General features: G+C 42.1%; 1 protein-coding gene across 14 annotated transcripts in view; it reads right to left on the bottom strand.

The window, feature by feature from the left end:
• NRCAM (neuronal cell adhesion molecule) overlaps nucleotides 1-19,687 on the bottom strand; it is a 967,670-nt gene that overhangs the window by 797,971 nt on the left and 150,012 nt on the right. For all 14 annotated transcript variants that reach the window (XM_086919453.1, XM_086919434.1, XM_086919444.1 and 11 more), the window contains exon 2: nucleotides 7,314-7,357. The gene's annotated coding sequence lies outside the window, so the exon portion shown is untranslated. The remainder of the gene's footprint in view (nucleotides 1-7,313; nucleotides 7,358-19,687) is intronic.

Genomic DNA, 19,687 nt, shown 5'->3' with positions numbered 1-19,687 from the left:
AGGCGAGGGAACACCACACAATCTCTAAGGGCTCTTTAGGTAGCTACAATGCCACAATGTCCCTTATAGGCCAGCTCAATGACTTGCTATCTCAAGCTTTCAGGTATGACGATTCTTGAGCTTCTAAATATGATACCCTCTTGGGTAATGGATAGCTCATCAATTACATTTAAAAAAAATTGAATTCAACATCAAAGGGTTGAATACTTTTCTTCCACAATTGCGTTGTAATGAGGTCTTTGAGGATGACCATGTATTGTCTGCTTTGGGCGCAGGAACATTCAGTTCAATAGATAGAGCTGCTGGCGTGCTGGACCTCACAATGAAGTTGAGATACTCTTCAGCCTCTTTGGATGTTGAAATGTGGCATTGTAACGGAACTCATGAAAAGTAATCTGTGGGGTTCTGATCTTTCCGCGGCTTGTGTACAATCGCATAGTCAAACTCTTTAGTCGCAACCTCAATCCCTTGAAGTAAGGGGGCATCTTGGCTTTCCTACTTCCAAGGATAGTAAGCAAAGCATTATGATCCGTAATGACAGTGAAGTGTTTTCCATAAAGAAACAAATGAAAATGTTTCCATTCCCACACTACAGCCATACTCTCCTTTTACGGCAGAGAATATGCATGTTCTGTTTCAGACAAGTTTTTATTGGCGTAGGCCACAATGTGACTCTGAGCATTTGGATGGCTACTGTGTTGGGCACGATTCTCTCCTAGGCTTTCATCTACTGTGATCTCAGTGTACAACTTAGGGTGAAAATATCCCATTTTTGTTGCATTCTCAATTGCGTGGTTTATGTCCTTAAAACTTTAGTTGCATTCTGTAGACCACTGGAATGGGGTATTCTGCTTTGTTAAGTCTCTCAATGGGGTAATCACTGTAGCAAGGTCACAAATGCATCTTGAGCAACAATTGGCCATGCCTAAGAAGGATCGTAGCATGGTTACATCTTGGGGATGGACAAGTAGATGACAGTGCCTGCAACTTATCCAGGTCAAGAGTCATTCCCTCATCAGCTAATTTGGGCAAAAAAAACTTACGTTTGGTCTTGTGAAACTTACACTTTGCTGTATTCAAAGTGAGACCTGCATCAACAAGTAAATGGCACACTTGTATAAGAGCCTTATCATGCTCTTTTTGTGTTGTCCCAAATACCAGGAAGATGCCATTGTATTTACAAACAAGTGTAATAAGTTGAATTGCTCGGTGAATGGCATCCTGAAATATCTCCTCAGCCGAAGATACTTCAAAAGTCAGTCTGAACAAAACAAAAGGAGTCAAAAAAGTAGTAATGTACATACAGCTCTCTTCCAGCTTCAGTTGATGGTATCCTTTGTTCAGATCAAGACGGGAGAAGACTTTGGCTCCGTTCAGCTGCATGATCATATCTGCTATGTGAGGAGTAGCATGTCTTTCTCGCTCTATTGCTTTGTTGGCCTGGCACATAACAACACAAATGTGCACTGCACCGCACATTCTTTTTCGGCACCACAACTAAGCCCATAGCGTAGGACCAGTGGGGGGTTCAATGATGTCATGCTTCAGCAGCATTTCTAGTGTTTTCTCAACAACTTCTTGTAGGTGAAAAGCGACCCTGTGGGGCCGTTGGGCAACCAGGCGAATGTCCTCATTGATATGAAGTTGAACCTTAATTTTCTTGGGTCTTCCTTGGGTATGAAAGAACAACTCGAACTGACTTATGATTCCAGACAGGCACCGAGATTGTAGTTGAGAGATATCAGTCCCATGTCAGCAACAGTGGCAAAGCTTAGTAGGCATGCACTTATTGACGTTCCCTGAAAAATATGAATCGGAACTTGAACTGATGTTCTTTTGTGTTTCATGGTTGCTGTTAACGGCCCATGACTCTGTAGTGGTTTAATAGCAGCCCACATGCATTCCTTCATGTTTAAGGGGATAAGGCGTGGCACAGGAGATAACCTGTTAAACTTTTCTACTGGCATGAAATTAAACAATGCACCAATCTCAATAATGAAAGGCATGGAGCAACCATTTACCTTTAATGTAATTTTAAAACAGCACACAGTTGAATTTTGTCACTCTGTTGTGTGATTCTTCTTTGACTTTTGATCTTGGCAAGCAGCTAGTCCTACATGTGCATGTCCTTCTTTAGTCAACATTACCTCATCCGTCTTCTTCTCTGGCAGTTGATACTGACATTGACGAGCCTTTGTATGATGAACTAGATGACAATCAACTTTGTTTTATTTCTACTTGTCATATTTGATGTTGCCTTTTGGCCTTGTGGGCATGGCCGGAATGCTACTGCAACCTTCTGGTGTCCATTTTCTCTTATCTCTTTGACGCATTTAGTTTCTTTTTCACTTTGCAGACCGTTATGAAGAAATGTTCTTTCCCACAACCTTTGCATATCTGTCCTGTGGCTGGACATCTACCCTCGTGGGGGAATGAAAACTCATATCGGAAGCATAACCGCTTCTTCTTCAGAGACGTCACCTTTTGTGTATCTATGTTCTGCTTGTGTTTGCTTTTCAAGATCAAAGCTGCTTCGCTATGCACTGTTCCTTCTTCCATCTCAGCAGCAGGTTACGATATTCTCTAAATGGAGTGTCTCTCTCAACATGCGTCTCCTGAAGGAATCTCAAAGACAACTATCAATGACCCTGAGGGGCATGGCTTCTTCATCATTACAGTCACAGAACTTACAGTGTTTCATAAGTATATCAAGTCTTTCAACACATTAAACCATTGTTTCACCAGCCTGATGTGGTGCTTTGTTGAAGATGTACCTTTCATAGTAGACATTCAGCATCAGTTTGAACTTGGTTTCCAACACTTCCATTATCTTTCATTTTGTGATAGTTACTTTAGCACCTCTTTTACTCCATCACCTGCAATATTTTTCTACTATTTCATTATTTTCTTGTCGTCTTTTCCTTCTGGTACGTCTATGAAACCATCAAACGCCTCAATCCATGCAGCCCACCTGGCACCTGTTTCTTTGCTTTGAATTGGAGCAAGCAAGTTTGCAGCTTCAGGAATTTAACCGCACCATACCTTACACTCCCTTGGGAGCGGGTGCTGTAAAGGCAGCATTCTTAACGCACAGCTGGACTGGCAACTTCATTACTCAACACCCTTATTGTCTAGACCTGGTCATCTTGTCCAATTTTGAGGTCTTATCGCACTTTACTTGCTTGTACCAGTGAGTATGTTTCTGATTTCAAACCTGGTAGTCACGGCCTTTAGGGTCTGCTTTGTACTGATGATGGCTCTGTGTTATGGCACGACGCAGCATGTCTTCATTCAGCTTTACAATCAGGTTCTGGTGGGCTTTTCGAATGTGCTCCTCTGCAAGGCCTTCAACTTCTTTGACGTACCGGCTGTATCAGGGCTCTGACTCCACATGTACCAACGTAGACTGCTGTACATTGACTTTGACCACTAATCAATACATCAATTTACAGTAGGGAGCACTTGCACTGTGGCACTGGACAGTATTGGCACAGTGCCCAAAGCATCTATTACCAGAAAAATACATGAGGCAACAGCGAAAAATGGAAGGGAGACTCACGCCAATGGTGCCAGGTCTAACAGAAGTGTTAAATAAATTCAGTTGCAACTCTACTCTACTCTGCACCACTCCACACCACTCTAAACCACTCTACTCCAACCCCACTCTGTGCCACTCTACTCTGTGCCACTCTTCTCTATACCAGTTTACTTAATTCCACTCTATGCCACTTCAGTAAATAATAAACGCAATGTCTCTGAAATGCAGGCACATTCAATTTCGTCCTTCTAAAAGGAGTCCTTAGGTTTCTCAGTATAAGTATTCACTTATTTTAACAAGCTAATGACACTGTTATGTGGAAGGGACTCACCAAGGGTGTGCTATGTCTCATGACTATAGCTTGCCACCTGGCACACTGCCATAATGCAATAGGATAGAACACACTCCCAGATCAGGCACTGCTGGTGGAGGAATTAAAAGTTGGCGCCGGGCGTTCATAACCCATTCTGAAATATTTCTAAAGTTAACAGCATTAGCATCTTTGTTGCAGCCCACTTAAGTATGACCCTGCCTGTGAGGCTCCGAAAACTGTTGAAAACAATTGACCATCACCTTAAGTGCAACCACTACACTGACAGACTACAAGAAGAACAGTAGCACCGGCTTTGTGGTGCCACAGCAATGAATGACCAGACAGCACCCAAACAAGTAGTAGGAAAAGCCAGAAGTCAAGGGCTAGCAATGGGATAAACAAGTAGATCATTGGCAGGATGCAGCAGTAAATTAAGTCACCACTCTTACCGCTCAAAGCACCCCATACTCAGTGCAGGCCAAAACACCACTTTGCTAGGCAGCAGTGGAGGCACCTGATTCAAAGCCTGAGGGCACTCACACACATACACAGACTGCAGGCCAGCAACCTCAAGCACCGCTGAGGCAAAGACATGCATGACCACCAACAATTGTCAGAAGCCTTCAAATATTCAGCGGATACGAAGACCGTGGGACTCCAGCTGAAAACAAGAAGCAAAGTTTACATTCTGATAAGGGCTGGAATCTGTATAATGCAAGGAAAGTCACCGGTCCCAAAGTGGACTATACCAAACTAGGTAATTAGCACCTACCTGCTGAAACAAACATTGGTCTAGAGGCAAATAGGACAGTAAAACCAGGGGACAAAAAAAAGCACATGTGAAACCATACATCATGAGTACACCTGGCCAACAACCACTGGTGCAGCCTCACCTGTGTGAGAGCTATTGGCTTTGCCATTGTCTTTAAGCCATGTTGTACAGTAGCGTGGCAGCTGTTGACATAGAGTAGAGTGGCATAGAAGAAAGTAGCATACGGGAGAGTGGTGTAGAGGGGCATAAAGTGGAGTGGCATAGAGCAATGTGCAGTGCCGTATAGTAGTGTAAAGTGGAGTGGAGTAGAATAGAGTGGTATAGAGTGGCATTGTGTGGACTGGCATAGAGTAGAGTAGAGTAGCATAGAGCAGAGTGGCATAGAGTAGAGTGGGGTGGGGTGGCAAACCTGATGGTAGACTGGAGTAAAGTGGTGTGGTGTGGAGTAGAGTGGCGTAGAGTGGCATGCATAGAGTAGTATAGTGTAGCGTACAGTGGAAAACGTAGAGTGCTGTAGAGTAGAGTGGCATAGAGTGGAGTGGCGGTAGAGTGGCATTGTGTTGAGTGGCATAGACTAGAGCGCCATGGAGTGGCGCAGAGTGGAGTAGCAGGGAGTGGAGAGGAATGACGTAGAGTAGAGTATGCATAATGTAGAGCGGCGTAGAGTAGAGTGGAGTGCACAGACTACAGCGTAGTGATGTAGAGTTCAGTGGCACTGAGGTGAGTGACTTAGAGTAGAGGTGAAGTAGAGTGGTGTGGTGTAGAGAGGCATGTAGAGAATTAGAGTAGAATGGCACAGAGTGGCTAACAGTAGAGTGGTGTAGAGTGAAGTGGAGTGGCAGAGAATGGCATAGAGTAGAGTGGCGTGGAGTGCTGTACTGTAGAGTGAGACAGAGTAGACTGACGTAGAGTACCATACAGTAGCACTGTGTAATAGAGTGGAGTGGCATAGGGAAGAATGGCATAGAGTAGAGTAGAGTGGCATAAAGTGGCTCAGAGAGTTGTAAGTGGAGTAACATGGAAAACGTGGCATACAGTGGAATTAAATGGCGTAGAGTGGACTGAAGTGCCATGCAGTGGAATGAAGTAAATTGGTATAGAGAAGATTGGCACAGAGTAGAGTGGCACAGAGTGGGGTGGAGTAGAGTGGTTTAGAGTGGTGTGGAGTGGTGCAGAGTAGAGTAGAGTAGCAAAAGGCAGCGTGCCGTAGACTGGCTTTGTGTGGAGTGGAGTAGACTATAGTGGAGTGGCATGGCGTAGAGTGGTGTTGAGTAGAGTGGAGTGGAGTTACATTGAATACATTGTAATCCATATTACAAATGGGAGGGGGAGAACCTTTCAAGCCCCCACTATATCGCAATTTGAAATGGGTCCCAAAAGCCCTTTGCAAGTCAGACTTTTCTGACTCAAAAAATGACATTTGCCCATTGCCTAAAGCTTATTTATGATTGCCAACCCTGTGATTTTGAGCCTTTCGGGCTGTAATTAACCTCTGTGCATCTGGTCCAGAGTAAAGTAGAAAGAATAAAACCTATCACAAAGCAAAAATGCTGTTTTAAGATTTTTTGCTTAATTTTACAGCTTGGTTAAAACGGAGGGACGTTTATAAAAGTAAAAGAATGAGAGGTAAAAAAAGGAGAAAACAGAAAAGGGAGAGCTATAAATGAAATGTTCAGAATTTTTGAAAGAAGGACAGTTAAACAGTACTAGTCATATGACAGATTTGGAAAATAAATGTATTTTGATATGCTAACTTTCAGCATATCTGTAGCAAATTCAAAGGTGTTCCTACAAATATATTTAAAAATAGAAGTCTGAAATCCAAAATAACATTCTAAGTTCAGAATGTCTTTACTTTATATTTGCTGAGCAGCTCATTACACAACCACAGCTAATTAGCCTTTTGGGATATAAATGCTTCAGCTCTAAAACATAATTTTGTATTGTTGAGCCAATCCAGGTTCATTCTGTGTTCTCTGCAAAGTAGCATTCTTACTATTATTCTCAATTAGTAGCTCCATAAAGATGTTTTTGAACTTTCTATACCCTAGAATGTGCAAATGCTGGATCTGTAGAAGGTAAAACATTGACTCAGTAAAGAGAGGAGTCTACTAATTTTTATTATGAGACAATCACTAGATTCAAGATTGTTTTTCATCATATACCTGTAGAGGGAGAATGGGCATGGCCTTAGCGAGGAGCCGGGGCAATAAGGAGTGGGGCTGTTGACCTCCTCCTAGGATGGTTTTAAATGGAGCCCAAGTATGTAGAGCATTCACGCCTGAGCTAGAACCCCCTTCTGTACAATGGTTTACAGCTCCATGCATGGGGGTGCCTCTTTACTGTGTGCCGAGGTGAGGAGGCCTGAATCCATGTGTCACACAGCTGCACTGCATGAGTGGGCCGCCCTCACCGACCTGGAGCAAACTCCCCTGCCACAATACATTTACAAGTTATCAAGACCGTAATAAATGCTATAATATCAGAACTATACAAGAAATAAACGACACATTTCCAAAGACGACACTGCATTCAGAGGCAGATGGATAACGTTGTTCATAGCCAAATGTGCATATCCCTGTACCAGCACCAACTATCCAACTCACAACTGTGCTGTTCACACTTCCTTATTACAAAAATGAATAGCAAACTGCTTTCAGATACATGGAATAATAAGAAAACAACCCTACCTTTATAGTCTGGCGCTCTTCAAACGTCCTGGGCATGTGGTGACCTAAAAATATAAACCATGTTGTTACTTTATGTTGTGGAGATCACGACTGTTTAATGGTCACGATTTACCTGACATATTCTCTCAAAGTCTCATTTTAGAAATGTGGCCTAAACACAAAATATGGAGGGAGAATGCTGAGGAAAACGGTGATACAGTTCTGAGCCTTTAATATATGCACTACGTTAACATTATTCGTTCTAGCACCTGATGTCATGAGTGATGTCACTGACCATGTCATGAGTGATGTAATATGTGACGTCATCAGCAGTGCATTGCACGCGCAAGTTATAGTGAGTCCAACTAACTATAACGTGGGAATTTCAATGGTTTTATGTCAGTAAAATTTCCAGCTAACTATAACTGGTGTGAAACCTATGGTTTTTTCAGTGAATTTAATAGGTTTTTTAAATGCTAATTCCTAACTATAACTGGTGTGAAACCTATGGTTTTTTCAGTGAATTTCAAAGGTTTTTTAAATGCTAATTCCTAACTATAAGTCTCAGTTTATAAGTAAGACTGTTAGCGCTCTAGTTGTTCTTTAGAACACTCTGGGACATTCTGTCATTGGGTTATATTTGGGCTACATCTGGCTGATATTTGGGCTACATTTGTTTTTTTTTGTCTCTGGTGGCCATCTTTGGGCTACATTGGGCTACATTTGGGCTCTAACATATATATAGCCCAATGTAGCCCAATATATATTTTTTCAAAGTTAATTTTCGTAAAAACCACTTGAGCATATATCTTGAGACATAGCAAAGGCACATCGGGCTACCAGTCCCTACAATTTAGGCAAATTTTTTTTTGTATATTGTTTTAAAAAAAAAAAATTTTGCCTTGGAGCGCTCCCGGTGCGCGCCCCAGTGAGCGCCCCGGTGAGCGCCCCGGAAAGCGTAGTATTATGAAGCGTCCCGGGGCGCGTACCGGGGAGCGTCCCGTTTGCGCCAATATCGTGAACGAAAACATGATCGTGACGTATCGCGTAGCCGCATCCGCGTGATACGCACGGCGTAAGCGCACCCGGAAGCACTCGAGCGAATACGATCGGGCAATGTAGGCATCCGACGCACTTATGCGACGCGCCCCGGGGCGCGTAGCGTAAGCTCGTCGGGTCATGTGACCTGAAAATAACACTTTTCATTGGTTCATAACAGTTTTGATTTCATAATGATGAAGCCCCTGGTCTTGTGACCTGAAAATAATACTTTTCATTGGTTCAATGCATTTTTTTTTCAAAAGAATGAAAGACCCCACCTTTTTTCCTTATTCTGACTTTGTCCTTTGACTTAGGAAGACCTGTTTGTACCTCTCTGTACCTTTTTGATCTTTATAATGGCTTCAGTAGCAGCAGCAGCTGGTGCATCTGCACCACCACCACAACCACCAAGAGGACCACCACAAGATTTCATTGGTGGTCAACAAGAGGAGGAAGAGGAGGAGGAGGAGGAGGAAGAGGGGAGGAGAAGATGGCTTGAAGAACAAAATACCCCATACCAGCCAAGACCACACATTATATGGGAGTTTTTTTCGATCCCAGAGGGGAAGAAAAAAGTAAATGCAGCCAAGGTGACTTGCCTAATCTGTGGCATGGAACTTTCTAGGGGGAACCCTAATAAAAAATATTCATTTGGAAACAACACGATGATTCGCCACATGCAGCACAAGCATCCAATAAACTATTCTGCTGCAGATATGAGGGAACTGGCCAGTAACCCTCCCCAATCCACAAGCACCACCTCAAAAAGAAAGCAACCCACTCCGTCGGGATCAGAGGCAAGTGAGACGATGCCTTGCATTCAGCCACGATTTGCAGATTTCCGAATTATCTGTAAATATTGTGGGAAGACCATCTCCTACGGAGAACAGAGCGTAAAGCTCATCGTCCTTGCTGGGGACAACCACAAATGCCCCAATAAACCCTAATTATTTCTTTTCTTTTTTTTTTTGCTCCAGTTGATCCATTTTCAATTCCCTGTTTTTTCGTTTCTCCCCATGAGAAATACAAAAAATATATAAAACTGTTCAGAAAACCCAAAAAAAGTTTAAAATGTTCAAAAAAACATTTAAAAAATATAAAACAACAAAAAGAAAAAAACAGTTCTTTTTAGAACTACCTCCAATTTATAAAAAACGGCTTAATTTTTGGAAAAGTCTGTAATTCTTTTTTCCCCATGGTACGCTCCCCGGTTCGCTCCCCGGTGTGCGCCGCTGGGCCCTTTTATGGCCCCCACATCAAACCTAGGGGATCAGGGGGGGTCTATCCCTGCCCCCTTATGGTAATTTCCCCCTTTGATTTTTCCACCTCTTATGTCTCGATTTTACCGAGACACAAGATGGCGGCCGCTCCGGACTGTTTCGAATGTTTACAGACACGCGAGAGCCAATCAGCTTTCTGTGCGCAAGTAGCGTGGCGCGCCTGGAGCGCTCCCCGGTGCGGGTACCGGGGCGCTGCCATAGATATATATATTTTTTTGAACCAAATTACTCAAAAACCACTGGAGCACATATCTTGAGACATAGCAAAGGCACATCGGGCTACCAGTCCCTACAATTTTGCCAAGTTTGGTGGAAATCAATTCAGCCGTTCGGGCTAAAAGTGAGTTTGACCGCCCTATGGAAATTAACATGGGGAAAACACGTTTTGGGACCCCCCTTTTATCTCGGCCCCCGCTTGACGAATCCCCCCCAAACTTTCAAGGAAGGAGCGGAGCGGAGCGGGCCATTTTCTTGGAGAAATGTGCGAAGATTCGTCCACCGGCGCCAAAGTTATTCCCAATAGAATGTTGCGGATATCCTAAGGAAAGTAGATCCTAACTATAACTACCTACTGGTGACCGCCAGTAGGTAATATATATATATTCACACACACATTTTTAATCAATTTAAATTACGATTCACGTGAGAAACAGGTTAGTGGACTCAAGATTAATCAAATATACTCAGGTACAATAGGAACGCTCGAAGATGAAAATGTTGAAGGCAAATGAGGAGGGGAGAAGATTAGAATGGGAGGACGAGAGGGGCAATATGGAGAGACAGAGTTATGAAACGTTACAGTGTGTTTCAGTCCTTTTTAGTTTTTTCAAATGTCCCCTAGTGAGCTTAGTTGTCTATTAAAAGAAAATAAGTGATTAAGAAACCCCTAAAGGATCGTGTCATTATCCACTCCTTACACACTTCAATGAAGCAAGGGCTGAATAATTGAAAGAATATACCATATAGAGCTAAAACTCTGAAACAGATATTCCTGAAGGCAGTATTTCCAGCCTATAGCTGGGTTAGCGGCAGAATGTTCCTAGGAGAAAACATTCCAGTTTCGATAAGTAATTGAAAAAACAAATCTTTTCTTACTAACTTAAAGGTCCTTATATTGAATTGTGCGATTGTTCATTATATATCATCAGATCTATCTGGATATGTATAGATTTAAAAAATATTTATTTATAATTGTTTGAAATTTTAGCTCATGTTTAAAAGTCAAGAACTCTACTTTTGAAAACATTTGTAAATTTTTTAATAGTTTCAATGTTTGGTAAAGAGTGTTTTATATTTTTTGTGCAGGTATCGTGTGAAAAAAGATCAAAGAAATATGAAAAGACCACGCTGGATTCAAGATTGTAGGACAAGTTCAAAATTGCTTTCCAGTCTAGTTTAGGTCCAAGCAAGCATTCATAAAATATCTTGGCATAAAACAAGTCAGCATCTCTTCCTTCATTTACAAACAAGCAAACAACATAAGATATTTCGACTACAAAAGATTTAAAACTGGTGTGCCACCTAATCAGAACATGATGAGTTTCACAATGGTTCTATAGGATACCTAGTTTTATGACCATACGATTATTTTAAAAATGTGCTGAAAAGGTAAACCTAGCTATTGTTAAGCCCCAGGGTTTGAGCACCTTTTTCTTGCTCCTGGGAGAAAATCTAACGTCACAAAAATGATGCATGAGTAAATCATTTAAAGAGTTTCAGTTAATATTTTGAGATTAATTGTACATTTATACTCGTAAACGAAGTTAATTTTGCACCTAAATTGAACATAGGAGCACAAAAAAGGTTTTGTGACTCAAGCCCTCAATATTGTCTTATGTACAAAACCTTGAGTTTGAAATGCTTCTGATTCAATAATGTTTTTTAAGAATCGTTGGTTGCTCTTGGAGCTAGATCTGTGAAATACCTAACATAACAATAATATCATTAGTCCATTTGAGTAGTACATTTTGAAGCTAAAGGGACACCGGTTTGTTCACAATAACATCCATGGCGAGCGAATATGTGACGTTACAACATGATCATTTAGTTACGGTACGTTACATCTCGGTTATTACAACTCAAGTCGTTACAACGACTTGCGCTTGGGGTTTTGGACTTAGGAGTAGTATGATTTACTATTCCAACTCCAGTGTGTGTAATAGTAGGGAAGGTGTTGGAATAGTAAATCATACTATTCCTTAGTGTAGAGCGCCATCCAGCGCAAGTCGTTGTAACAACTTGCGTTGTAATGACTGCAATGTAAATGTATCGTGGTGTAAAGACCGCGATGTAAAGGTCGTTCGCCATGGCTAGCAAATGATGCCCCCACCTCTCTTTTGATTTGGGCATTGCTGAGGCAACCCTGTGTTTATATGTTAAATAGAAAAAGGATCTGAAATATGTCAGACGGATGTACGATGGAACAATGCATGCCTTTGCCACGCATCCTTTAGCGCTCACTGCATTGATCATGTATTGCCTTTGCCACGCAGGTTTTTACCATGCATAGGCCGTTACAACAAAATGTTAAGTATATATCGGCTAAGTGAAACCTATACGTACATATATGTATACATATCCCACTGTTGATGGCCAGTAGCTAGGTATAGTTAGAACCAGCTTTTATCAGACAAATAGTTTTTTGTTTTGCTAATAACTTTGGTGCCATTTGACAAATTTACATGAAATCTTAAAAACTAGTGTCCCAGTTAATTTAGCTGCTGTTTGGAAAGTTTAAGTGTTTGGTCAAGCAAGACCACGAAAAAGGGGAGGGGTCCCAAAAAGGTTTCCCCCTATGCAATGTCTATGGGGTTTTTGCATTTTTTTAGTACCTCTACAGCCCAAACCGCTGAACAGAATTGCACCATATTTGGCAGAAAGCTTGATCTTGGTCCAGAAAAAGTGCTTTTTGTAATTTGGTGTAAATCTGTTTGACAGTTTTGGAGTAAATAAAGAAAGAATTATATAGCAATTCACAGGGGATTCACGGGAAACCTGCGGAAATCCACTGATCCGGGGAAAAAGCAAAGCCCTGATTGGCTGGCCACAGCCTGAAAGGAAAGTTGTGCCCCCATTTTGCTTGTCGCTTTTCCCGGGGAGAGAAAAATAAAGTGTGAAAACTGAGGGACCTCCCATGGGCAAGAAATTTCACAAAAATATTTCTTTTGACCGGATCGAGGATCCGCGGGTTCCCGTGGCGGTCCCATGGATCCAAGGGCCAATGGAAAAAAAACTCACGCACTTGCATACCATACCCCTGATGCTCATGGCTGAAGGGGTTAAATGCATGCAGGGGGGTTTGCCAAAGGGCCAGGCCCTGTGGCCAAGCCCCGCCGTCCGCTGCTTTGGTTGTATCAACTTATGGGAATTATATATTACTTTACGTTAAAAAACAACATAGAAATTCCCTAAAAAAAATTAAAGGTTACAGGGATGTTATAGTAAGGTACACGTTTCCTCATACAAAATCGTAGAAATTCATCAGTTATAGTTATACTTATCTGAAGAAACTATAATTCATGCCATTAAGTAACTTTACGCCACAAGTTATTCTTTCTTATCATAAGTATAATAGAAATATAACCATAACTGTTGAATTTGGATGTACCATGTACTCCGCATACTTTTACAACTACCTACCGTTACAACGCGACCATTACAACGCATACCATTACAAAGCATAGCGCTTTGAGGTGCTGGATAGTGGTAAGTATAATTTACTATTCTAACTCCAGTCCCCGTGGACCCTAGGGAAGGTGTTGGATAGTAAATTATACTTATTCCCTATCCTAGAGCGCCCCCCAGCGCAATGCGTTGTAATGGTATGCGTTGTAAAAGTCGCGTTGTAACGGTAGTGCGTTGTAACAAATGCGTTGTAACAGGTGTATACCGTTGAATTTCTATGGCTTTGTGTGGGTAAAACATGAACTTACCTATAATGTCCCTGTAACCTTTTCTTTCTTCAGTCTGTCTCTCTCTCTCTACATATATATATTTATTCAGCAAAACCCAACACGGTCCCAAACAGATGAACCAGAGTCTCCACGGCACAGAGGGAGTCCACGATCAAATTTCCTAGAGGGACTTTATTTTTTTCTTTTCAACACCATTAGTGCAAACGTGAAAGGACGGTCAGCACGTTTCAGTGAATGCCTTCAACTGGACCATATATATATATCTCCAGAGCAACTGCTTAACAGTAGAGAAAAAGGACATAAACTCAAGGCAACTACACAGAATGCTTTATTGTAAGGAAAAACACCTCTTCATGCGATGTGTTTGTCTCACGCTAGCATGTCCAAAATGTGAGCCACTATTTAAAATTGTAACAATTGTGCATGAAAGAGCACTGCGTTGACTGTAAGTCTTCAAAGTAGTACATACATGGTGGCCATCTTACAAGGTATAATTGAGCATACTAAGAATATTACCAACATGGTGCCTGCAAGACTCAGCACTGCAAATCAAGTGAACGTCATTCAGTAAAAGTGACTTCTGCCGCATTACAGGTGCCACTGGATGCCTTTACCTAGTAATACGGCAGACAGGATATCCATCATGGTTGTGATGGAGCAACCCATCCACCAAACTCTAAATCACGTGCCTTGTTTCCTCAAGACTGTCCAGAGATATCGAACACAATTTCACTACTTAAGGACAAGGCTGCTTTCATGTATTGAGTAGGAAATGAGAGTTGGCTACCTTTCCCTCAAATTATTTAGAGGAAGCTGCCAAAACAAAGCATGCTCTTGTGTAAAGCATTTCATTCTAAAGAGAGTAATTTAATCAACTTCGATTTCTTGTGTTGATTTACTGCTCGTCTACTCATTTTATGTGTTAGAATTTCAGTCAGTGGCAACTTGTTGGGATTTCGACATTCATTTAGTTAAGCAGATTTTGACATTTCTAAAAGTTATTGTTATTTGATGGCTGAATTTGGGAATAAACATTAACGGGTGGCCCCACTCCTAAATGGCCACATTTGGTGGACCACATTTCAGATTTCAGTGTTCATTTGTCAGATCTGCTTACCGCTCCTATATTCTGGTCCGACAAAATGTTGACTATTTCAATGTCTGTTTACCTGAAATGGCTATAGGATGTCATTAAGGGGCATTGTCAGTAGTGTCAACTGAAAATTTTAAAAACACTTGTTCTTTAAAACGATCTGTCAAATGGGCATTTTGGTTTCTTTCATTCTGATGATCCAGAAGACTAAAGTCAGATTTTTTTTCTTGAAAATGTTATCAAGATTTGATAGATTGCACCCTTTGGTATGAAGTCTAGGGCTGGGATAGTCAAACATAAAACATTTGGCACTAGTGTAAACTTGAATTACATGAAACAACGTGTGAGTGATGAAGGCAAAATGTGGTTTAGATGCCCTTGCATTGATAAATCTGCAAACTGAAATGTACAAATAAAAGATAAATTTTTTCGCATAAAAAAAATTGGACTAAAATGTGATATGGAAACAAAAACTTGCAAATAATGAGTAAAAAATAACAAATGTTAGTTCGTGGGAAGTGAAATAAAATCAGAAATTGTCCTATATGAAAGGCTTGAGAAGACTATCTGCTTCAAAGAAATGTTATGACTGGTGCAATGTTTGTCGTCAGTCAATTATGTAATCAACCCTGATCAATTGATAGCAGTCTCTCTGATTAAATTTTAGTTCAGATTCTTTTTAATACCCCCTGTAACAAAATTTGCCTTTTCTGAACAGCCTCTCTAACTTTGTCACCGTTTTCTTAACCCTATTTTTGCTAGTTTTAAGACTGTGCACTTTACCACTGCTGAACAGAAGAAGCAGAAATGAAGTGCATGGGCTTCACCTCTATATTTAGAGCTCTACACTGGAACTCCCAGTTTGACCTATTTAACTTCCCAATAAGTCTAACGTATATGTTGCCTTAAGTGAGTTTGCAGTGGGTATTTACACCACACACATATATGACAACAAGCATTGGCATAGCCAATAGGTCTCGCTTTTGGGACCTTATAAGTATTTAGTTATTCAGCACAATATCCTTGGTGCAACAACATCAACTGTTGCATGGCTAAACACTTATAAGGTCCCAAAGGCGAGACCTATTGGCTATGCTAATGCTTGTTCACTCTTGCCAAGAAGGACCTTTGATATGGACGGTGTATTATTTTGACTGTTAAAGCGTTAAAAATCTAACCCCATTGTTGGTACATTCACACACCAGCTATATGCCTCTGGAGCAGCCTTGAAGAAGCTTGGTGTCTAACATGAAGCAGCTATGCTTGTTTATACATGCTCTCTACAGATTTTAATTGTACTGTGATTTTGCAAGATAAAGGGTTTTAGTTCGAAGACTATGTCCACTCATGTTTCCCTGTGGCCACATTTTCAATTGTCTTCAGTTAGTCTGGAAATCAAAATCAAGACCCTAGAGGAACCGCAGAAGGCAGAAGTCATCTTAGCAACATGTAGATTTGCTTCCCTATCAGAAAACTGCTTTACAAAAACATATATGGTCTTATAAAAGGTACAAAAACTCTACATTCAGTACCTGTGACAGAAAGTTGAAGCCTTCCTCAAGACCTCTGCTGATGGAGCTTCTTCCTTTGCCGAGATCCATCCAGGGAGATGGCATCTTCCTGCGGGTCAATGCCGTCAGGACGTCTGGGTTCCCTGCCGCATTCCTAAGACAAAGGGGCCCACCCTTCGCCTACACCACTTGACATCGCACTCTGGAGAAAAGGGCGCTTCAGTTGACACGGAGTACACAGTGTACTCGTGATCATAAGAAACCCTGACCAGGCTGTACTGCAGCGGTGGAAGATCTGAGCTGTTGGGTAACCGAAAGGAAAAAAGAAGGTGGAAGACTGAGTGCCTACTCACTGACGTACCTAGCAGCATGTAGGTGATGTACAGTGAGTCTTGGGAGGAATCCATTAGATCATCCCTACCAAAGAGCTTAATTTCTTTTTAGTGCCAACAGGAGCCAGCAAGAATGTGGGGTGAGAGTTAATCTTGAGAGGAGGCAAAAGCTACCCTTACTTACACTTTTGTCGACTCAAGACTCCGAAGAATACCAGGTCAAAATCTCAGCGTAAAGAGACCAGAAGAGCCAATGTGGTCCAAATCATCATCTTGCAGACTTTTCATCAACCGTGCAACATGCACCACCAAAAAGTACTTGCATGCAAATTTGAGCATCTGAATTTAATTTGGAAAAATATAAACCGATTTATTATGTGTAAAACAATGGGTGTTCCCTCTGGGGACTTGCTTCAGAACCGGAAAGGTTGGCCGGTCAAATAGCAATAAAGCGCTGCTGAGCGCCAACCTTTTGTCATCGTTACTGTCCGTTCCTTTTAACTATGACGTAAGACAACAACAGGCTTCCGCGGGCAGAGTGCAGTCTGTGAAATGTTACTGCTTCACAAGCTAAGTTACACTGCAAGGCTTAAACTGAGGGTGAAAACGGCCAATAGCGATAGCTTTCGATACCTGGAAGCTTCTTAGCAAAGGAGGGGTTAAGGGTACTGGTGGAAAGATGGTTAAACATTCATATGCTAGAGAATGCCACTCAAAACCCTCCTGAGCAGAATTTCCAAATAAAGGCCAAAGTCACGAAAGCCTGAGGGTTGAGGGTGGGGAGGGGGTGTCAAAGGATTCCTCTCTTCCACTGCTAGGAGGAAAGTTGCACAATTGGTTTCCCAGCTCTGCAGGGCAGAGAAAATACTCAAAGGCTGGGTCACTGGGTGATTCATGGGTGAACCTGATTTTTTGAGGTTTTATATTGCTCGAACTCGACATGAAGGTTTTGCCTTCCATCATCAAGTAGGTGTTTCAACACGTTTGTAGAGATGATATATTTGTGCACAAAAAGAGATGAAGTACTCACACTTGTTTGAGGGCGGTCTCAGAGTTGCACAGCTTGCTGAGGCTACACTTGCCTCCGGGTTCTTTCAGTTGCTGCCCCCTCCAAAAACAGCCGGGATCAAAGGCAGAGAAGCAGTAGTCAAGACCCAGCTCTGGCCATCCTGAGGACACCGAGAGTTGCGTCGGCATAAAAAAACTTAAGCACCCATACACAAAACAGAGTCAGGTAAGAGGGAGTGGAAGAACCCCAATGTGAGACACATCATATACATGGCGTGCGCCCACCTCGCCAGCATAACTAGGGGACGGCAGAGGCGATGCTAGCAGCAAGGGGCGTGGCCAAGCAAAGAATCTACAGGAAGACAAGCTAAATAATGGGTGCTGCTCAAGAGGAAAGTAACAAGCTGCTTATTGAGGCTAGGGATGGCCAGTGGGAGAAGAAGGCTGAGCAATGATTTGAGGAGAGGAATGGGACCATGAAATGGATGTTTGCCGACGGAAGCTATGTAAGTGTGAGCAAAAGGGTACCGTTTACCATGGCCTGGTTGTTCCAGGTAGTGAGCCGAAAGCAGAGCTGTGGCTAATAAGTGTGGCTAAATCAATAGAAGTGTGCACAATGCATAAGGCTCAAGGTCATAAAAAGTGACGCGGCCACGCTGGAAGAAAATGAAAGTGAGCGGCAGGCCGCGTGGCCACAAAAGTGATCACGGGGAGGGAATTTAAAGTGATCGCAGGAGGTGGAAAAAGTGACGCGGCCCGTGCGCTCTGTTGTGGGGTAGGGGGAGGGCCATTTAAAAGGAAAGCCTTGATCCAGCCATGTGTGGAATGCAGAAAGCCAAATGGCGGCTGCGCGCGTGGCCGCAAGCTAGTGGCCAAGCACAGCTGGTAGCACTTTGAAATGCGACTAACTAAATGTCTTGCAGAGCAGCGCATGCGCTGGCTCAGCGAGACCTAAAAATATGTTTCTGCCAGGGATACAACTGTGCTATGGTTAGGCTGCTAAGACTCTGTTCAGGCAGAGGATGTGAAATAGATGGAAATCTAGAAGGGACAGGTTTTCAATTATTTATTGAAAGCAACCGCAAAGGGACTTTGGCGACTATTCACAGAGGTAACCTGTTCCAAAGTTTAAGAGTGATGTAACTGAAAGAGGGGCCTCTTCGGCTGGCAAGCTTAAACTGGTCAGTTACAGCAATGGTAGAGATTGCTAGAACAAAGGGTGTGGGCCGGTATACAGGAGTGAACCAATTGTTGGATATAGTGAGGCCCCGTATTGGTGAGAGCACAATATGTGATACAGACAGCCTTAAAATTATTCCTGCTGGTTAATGGAAGCCTCATTAACAAGGAAATGGAGTGGCGCATGGAAATGTGGAGGTGCCAGATGAGCTGCAGAGTTCTGAATAAAGTGCCCGAGGGGAGTCTGAGTAGTGTGTAAGTAGAGAACATTTCCACAGTCCTGACGACAGATGACTCCCTGGACAGCAGTTTTCTGGGTAGCTTGGGTAGGAAAGGAAGTATTTTCTCCAGGTACCACAAAACGCCAAAACAGCTGAGTGATAATTGTCTGTTTATTTGTTTTGCCAGGATTTTCAGTGGGAATGAGAGAAAAGAAATAGGGCGATAATTTCTTAGTACAGAGGGATCCAATGAAGGGTTCTTCAGAAGTGGAATTACTACTGCATGTTTCCAGCTGAGAGAAGCAAAGGCAGTTTGAGTAGAAAGATTAAGATGCTTCAGCAAGGTATGAAACGTTGTAAGCCTCCAGGGGAGAGTGCTAATATATTAAGATGGGGCACAGCATATATTGAATTTACTGTACCCTAGAGTTAAATATTGCCCAAATGTTAGTTCACTATATAGACACATGCAAGACGTTTAGTCCTAGGATGGATTAAAGTCTAAGTTTCTACTTCCGCTTAGAAAAGGTCTAAAAAAATGCTGTAAAGTTATTTCCTGCTTAATTTTCAAATCTTACGGGTGAGGATAGAATTTTGATAACTTTAGCAGAAAAGTAACTTTTTTTTAAATGCACTATTGGCTGTCTGGGCCAGAATACCTTAAATTCAGTTCTCCTCTGCATGTGGAAGAATGCACAACTTGTACTCCTATCTTTCATTTTAAATGCCAAGGAAGCTCCAGGCTCAAGTGTTGTGTGCAGACTTGTATTGTGCCATACCCCAAAGCACGAATGCATAATTCCAAAACATATGGAG

This window comes from Lissotriton vulgaris, chromosome 1_1 (genome assembly GCF_964263255.1).
Source record: "Lissotriton vulgaris chromosome 1_1, aLisVul1.2, whole genome shotgun sequence".
Lineage (NCBI taxonomy): Eukaryota > Metazoa > Chordata > Amphibia > Caudata > Salamandridae > Lissotriton > Lissotriton vulgaris.
This window is presented reverse-complemented; position numbering and strand designations above follow the sequence as displayed.